General features: G+C 43.8%; 1 long non-coding RNA gene across 1 annotated transcript; it reads right to left on the bottom strand.

The window, feature by feature from the left end:
* Positions 1–2077: 2077 nt before the first annotated feature.
* On the bottom strand, positions 2078–6724 carry LOC311608488. Its single transcript, XR_014782988.1, has 3 exons — positions 6491–6724; positions 5549–5759; positions 2078–2174 (listed from the first exon to the last, which is right to left on the bottom strand). It is a non-coding gene; the product is annotated as an uncharacterized lncRNA (long non-coding RNA).
* Between the last annotated feature and the right edge of the window lie 225 nt (positions 6725–6949).

Raw genomic sequence — 6949 nt, 5'->3', positions numbered from 1 at the left:
AGGTCTGGGATTACATTTCGCATTCCAAATGAGCTACCACGTCACAATTGCATTGCTGTCCCAAGGCCACACTATGAAGACCAGTATAAGATATGCAAGGGTGACAAATGGTGAAACGGTGGCGCATCAGCCACCATGTCTCCTAGAGACAGGGCAGCCCAGGGTCCTGCGTTTGCCTGCCTGTTTGTGCTGGGGTTTCTGGAATCACAGAACTCTCCACACTCAAAAGCGATCAGCCATCTTCTCGATGTCCAGATGACCACCTGCTACAGGATGTTTTGAGGTTCAATAAGGAATTTATGTTTTGGGTTTTGAGGGCACACAATACTTATTAGAGATTAATACTTTAAGAGGGAAAGTGGAATGGTGCTGGTGGGAGAGCAGAATTGGGTAGAAGAAGAATTTGAACTCTAATACAGGCGCAATGAAGCCTCAAGCAAATGAACAGAGGGTGGAGCCAGTGTTAATGGTCGATTTAATGATAGGTTATTCCGACAGTCTCCCCTAGCCCGCAGAGAAGGAAGTGGATCGTCAGAAATACAGAGGTCTTGATAAGTATATGGTATAGGTGTGGGAACATCAATAGTTCTAGCTCTACCTTATTTATTTTCCTATACCCCAAGTTGATGTTAAAAATGGGTGAGTTTCTTCAAATAAATGGCAGATAATAAACTTATGTTGTTCTTCTAATAGAAAAAAATAATTATATATTTATTCATCCATTTTTATTGGGTAATAAGAAGGAGATTTTTAAATTGGTGACAGGCCTTGGAAATATCAGCTCCAGGAAGAGCCTAAGTAAAACAATAGCAACCCATTCAGTTACCCCCATCTCAAGAAGTGAAGATTGCATTTAAGTCCTTGTACCTGCAGGATGTCAGCGGGGGCTGGAGCTCACTGGCGGCTTGTATGAGATGAGTGGCACAGGTTATAACACAATCATAGAAACAAACCAATGACCCCGAGGACCTGTGACGAGAAAAAGCAGGATGAGGTAGCTACTGTGAGAAGAGGTTGGGAATTGAGAGAGAGAGAGAGAGAGAGAGAGAGAGAGAGAGAGAGAGAGAGAGAGAGAGAGGGAGGGAGGAGGGAGGGAGCACCTGATGAGAGAACATCTGACAAAGTTAGTGAGAGAATGATGAGAAATGTTACGGAACAGGTGTGTTCTTCCTTGACGCGCTCCTAACCTTTCTGGGATGTTATCTCACGTAAAGCAATTGACTTGGCTCCCGTACAGCAGAGACAACCACAGCTACTCAAATCAGCCATTCTTTTCTCCTGGTTGCGTCTTTTTGTCCCTTTTGGTTCCAAGAGATAGAATGGAATTTAAAGGTGTGGTGCGTACTACACTGTAGAGAAGCAGAAATCCCAGAGTTCTACACGGGGCAAATACGTGCCTCAGCATCATTTTCTCTTACTTTTCAGCTGTGTATATAGAGCAAATCCACCAGTGATAGAAAGAATCTGTATCCACTGGTGCAGCCAATATGGAAATCTTCCGAAAGACCCAGCTATGCTACACCTGGACAGACACCCTAAGACGTCAGAGCCTATTAAAGGAGCACCTTTTCTTCCCGCCTTTGTTGTACTGATATTCCCAATAGTTAGAAAAATGGAATGAGTCAATTGATAGATGGGTTAAAAAATATGTACTACATATATATGATGGAATTTTATTCAGCTGTAAAGAAACGAAATTGGCAGAGGAAAAAGAGAGGAAGGAAATAGGGTTAACCAAATAAAAAAATGAAAAAGTTGTCTAGAAACTTAGTATCTTATAATCCAACTTAAAAGTGTAACTTCAAAATATATTTTAAACGATTGATGTTCAGAAACCCAGCACTTGGGAGGCAGAAGCAGGTGGATCAATGTGAGTTCGAGGCCAGCCTGGTCTACAAAGTGAGGCCAGGACAGCCAGGACTGTTACACAGAGAAACCCTGTCTTTAAAAAAAAAGAAAAGAAAACAAACAAAAGAATGACGTTCAGTGCCTTGTGACTGTCTCCAAAACCTGGTTAGCTGAGTGCTACAGGAAACACTTCACCAAGCCTGTTCCAGGAGCCAGGTCTACTGTTGGCTTTGTATTTTCTTCCACTTTTCTCTTGTGATGCAGTTTGATGTCTTTCAGAGTGTACACTGATAAGGAATCTCTTGTGTGTTGTATGGATGCAATGCCTGCCAATTAACAAACAAACAAACAAACAAACCCACGGCTTAAGCTGAGGCAGGAAATAGAAAGTGGCAGGCAGAAGGGATTCTGGGATAGGGTCGGGCAGAAGAGATTTGGCCGCCAAGATATGAAGAAAGCAGAGAGAGGCGTGGGTCCTGAGCTCAGGTAAGCAGCCACACGGCAGAATGCAGATGAGGACAAATGGATTCTTTTAAGTTATGAGCTAGTCAGAGAAAAGCCTAGTTGTATGGCCTATAATATTTAATGGGTATCAGCCGGGCGTGGTGGCGCATGCCTTTAATCCCAGCACTTGGGAGGCAGAGGCAGGCGGATCGCTGTGAGTTTGAGGCCAACCTGGTCTACAAAGTGAGTCCAGGATGGCCAACATAACATAGAGAAACCCTGTCTTGAAAAAACAAAAACAAGGGGGCTGGAGAGATGGCTCAGCGCTTAAGAGCGCTGATTGCTCTTCAAGAGGACCTGAGTTCAATTCCCGGAACCCACATGGCAGCTCACAACTGCCTGTAACTCGAAGATCTGACACCTTCAGAAGACGTACGTGCAGGCAAAACACCAATGCACATAAAATAAAAATTAAGAAAAAGTAAAAAAAATAAATTATAAAAAAAAAAAAAAAGAAAAAACAAAAACAAACAAACAAACAAATATTTTATGGGTATCATGAGTGGTTAGTCCAAGAGCTTGAGAAAGGGAGGAAAGAGCACCTACAACACTTAGGTGGCTTTTATGTGAGTTTTGGGAACCCAGTTACCTACTGAGGCCTCTCTAAGCCAGGTTATGATGACTTTCTATGGCATTCATGTATAGCATTAATACATAGATGCTCATGAGTGTCACAACTCCAGAGGGTAAGAGTTGAAAACAGAACTGCCAGACGGTTGGTTCCTTCTCTGAAAGCACCAGGTGAGGATTCCTGCTCCCTCCCCTCCCCTCCCCGTCACTTGTGCCTGTTACGGGCAATCCTTGGGAGTGTCCCTTTAATTACCCCCTCTATCTCCACACAGCCATCACCTTTGGGCTCTGACTCAGACCCTTCCCCCAGTCTTTACCAGTCACACCCATCTGGCAGCCCACCAGGAAGAAGACTGGAAGAAACTACTGAAGAATTCAACCAGGCAAGGAGGGTGGAAAAGAACACAGCTGTAAGTCTTTTCTGCTGCTCGAGGAAGTCTTTCTCTAAACTGGAGATGCTTTGGCTCTTCTCTGGGGCTTCACACTGGGGCCTATTTTACAGCCCAAGTCAGCTGCCGAAAGGATGGTAAGACTGTGCTCGGTGAGGGCGCTCAGTCACACGTTAGCAATGACTGAGGACAAGAGGAAAAGGAAAGAAAGAACAGCGTGCCTTTCCTCTTTTCCCATTACAGTTGACAGCAACCAGATAGCATCACACAGTGGTAGCTTTTAACGTCTTTACAAAGCTGGTAACATTAGCAAGAAATTTCAGCAACCTAAGGGTCTTATGTATTTTCTTCCATAGGTAAAAATGGCCATGGGGCTCTCTTAAGCCGCTTATACTTTTGTTTTAAATTGTTCCCTGGGTTTTGTTTGCGCGCATGTGGGAGGTGGAGATCATAGGGTGTCATCTTATTTCCTTTATTGCACTATTTTATTGAAATAGAGTCTGCCTAGACTACAGGGTGAATTCAAGCGCTCTCTCTCTCTCTCTCTCTCTCTCTCTCTCTCTGTATGTGTGTGCACATGCACATCTCTTAATACCCATTTTCTTAACCTTCTTAATCGTGTGATTCATTTTACTAAATAGTGGGGCATAGACTGCAGTGAACTTGTTTTATTGTCTTACACGCTCCTGCTTTTACTAACGTGTGTACTAAGCTAAAATGGCATGTACATATAAACTGCTCATAGCTCAGCTCGCAGTAAAACAGAGCTCAGACTTAACAAACAGGATGGGTTGCCGGGTACTTATGGATGAACCATGATTCCAGTTTTGGCCTGGTGGACTTACTACACCTGCAGACTTACTAGGAAATCATGCAGTTTGTGGGAGAAACATAGTGAAAGAATATTCCTACTTTTCTTTCCTAATCTAGTTTCCTTTCCTAGGCTTTTTCCACCTAAGGCTTACCAAGGACTATGTTTGAAATGATCTTACCTATTAGACACTTCTAATCTTACTCATGGACTCTGAGATAACCTCTTTGAAGGGTCTTCTTAAGAAGCCAGTAAGAAAAAGCGTGGAGGGTGCTGTTCAAGAATTAACGTAAGCCCCGCCCCCAAGTCCTCACAAAATTGCAAACCGGTGCTTAGCCCAGATTAGAATCAGACCTCAGGGCTCACAGCGGAGCCAAGAACTGTGAACTTTTAGTTCATGGCACATTGTTTGGATGCTGTTCTAAGTCTTCTGTTAGACTTTTCTCTACTCATCCAAATCGTCACGTGTGGATGCAATCTTTCGGAGCAAGGGAAATTCATGGTGAGTGTATTAAAACAGCTATGCCAAAGCATTCAAGCACTGCACAAGTGTTTATCTAGAGAGATCCTTCATTCATCCGAGGACTATGTTTCCCAGCATCCTGCAGGGAGGCAAAGCCACAGCTTCAGGGGGCGGGCAGCTAGTTTCGTGGTTGAGTGGCTTTAACTAGAATGCTTTCTCAGAATGAGTCATGCTGTGTGACTGACCACATTACTTCAAGGGACCATCGATAGAAGTTTCACTGCCCTGCATCCTCCTAAAACCCATTTGCTGAAGCTCTAACCCCCAGTGTAACTGTATTAGAGACAGGGCTTTGAGAAGGTTGAAGTTGAAGGCGACTGAAGTCATGGAGAAGTCAAATGATTGCTCTATAAGACAAGAAAGAGAGAGAAAAACCTCTCTAAGAACAGCTCTTGTCAGGACACACCAAGAAAGTGTGGCTATCTGCAAACCAAAGAGAGCCAACTTCCCAGACTCCAGAACTGTGAGGAATAGGGTTCTTTTTTGTTTCTTAAAGTCACCTAGACTATGGTCTTTTGTTATGAGAGCCTGAGATGAATATATGTGTGTATATGTGTATCCTTTTTTATACCTATACTATCTTTAAAGTTATACTGCCATCCATTAGTCTCCTCCTCCTTCATTATTATTATTGTTGTTGTTATTATTATTACTATTATTATTATTTGTGTGTGTATGTGTGTGTGCATGCATGTGTGTATGTGTATGTGTGTGTTAGCATGAGAGTAAATCTGCCACAGAGGATAATTTTCGGGAGTCAGTTCTTTCCTTCTACCATGTTCCAGGGATCCGAGCAGGTCATAGGCTTGTGCAACGAGCACTTTTACCTGCTGGGTCATCTCCTTAGTTATAGCTTTCATCCAGTCTTTAAATTTAAAGTTCAGAATGAAGTCCCTTATTTACCTCACATGATAGCCAGGCTGCTGTCCAGACTGAATACCTAGTCTGAGGTCACTGCGGCTCGTGCTGGCCTCCTTGAGATCGTCTTGTCAGAGTTGTGCGTGGCGTTCTGAGTCGCACTGAGATTTCACATCCTCCTGTGGACCACACATGAAACCTCGCGCCGTCAACACCACTCAAACCACGAAGAGAGCATCCACCTGACCCCCACCCCCTACACGACAAAAAAAAAAAACCATTAAGAAATACAATATACCCAGGTTAAAGTTGTGGTTGACTACAATCTTCGTAGCTTTCAGTTCGGCTTCTTCCTGTACCTTCCAACCCAGTAGTCTCTCAAGTTACCAAATATGTAAACATCTTTTTTTTTTTAATGTGAAAGTTTTAAAAAATGTTATTTCAACATAGAAATGTGAACTCCGAGAGCTGACAGATTTTGTGTTAAAACAAATACTGTATCTAATATCTAGCCCAGTGCAGAAGATTGCCTGCTTAAAAGTTGATGCTGTGTGGGTGGGGGGGGGGGGGTCGGGTATGCAGCCCAGAGACAGATGGTTATATATTCTCAGCAGACGTTAGGTCCTGGACTCGGTGCTGGGGACTGAAGCCCCAAACCAAACCGAGACAAACGACCCCCAACAACAGCACAGCCAAAGTCAAACTCGGACTCAGGGTAGAAAAGCTGAATTTAAACCTCACTCTGCAAGTGAAAAGCCAACGAGCATGGTAGTTGTTGTGCCTGAGTTTCCTTGCCTTGAACCAAAAAAATGGCTCTTAATTAAAAAAATTTTTTTTTATTATTTAATTAATTTATTCAGATTACATCTAAATCGTTTTCCCCTCACTTGTATCTATCCCTCCCTCCCTCCCTCCCTCCCTCCCTCCCTCCCTCCCACTTCGCCCTATTTCCCCTTCCCTAGGTCTGTGACCGAGGGGGGCGATTACCGTATGCGTGTGGGTCTTTTGCCGGAATGTGTGTCTGTGCACCATGTGCATCCGTGGTGCCCGTGGAGGACAGAAGAAGGTGTTAGATCCCCTGGCACTGGAGTCACAGACAGTTGTGAGCTGCCGGGCAGGTGCTGCTGGCACATGGACTCTGCTCCTCGGGAAGAGCAACCAGTGCCATTAACTCCTGAGCCGTCTCTTCAGCCCAAATCAGTGATTCTTTGGTTGTGAGATTTTTTTTCCAGTCCACACAAAGACAAAAATCCCGATTAAGGTGAGGGCCGCATACACAGAGACACACAGAGAGACACACACACACACACACACACACACACACATACACACACACACAAAACCCCTTAAGATCGGAAAAGGAATAGCAACACACAATAACAACAAACAAATTTAACACATTTCCCCCTAAGGACTAATAAAAAGTGCCACTTACTGAATGAACTT

Source organism: Acomys minous (assembly GCF_964271855.1).
Source record: "Acomys minous genome assembly, chromosome: 11".
In the NCBI taxonomy this organism is placed as follows: domain Eukaryota; kingdom Metazoa; phylum Chordata; class Mammalia; order Rodentia; family Muridae; genus Acomys; species Acomys minous.
Note: the sequence above shows the minus strand (reverse complement) of the source record. Positions and strands in the feature narration are given on the sequence as shown.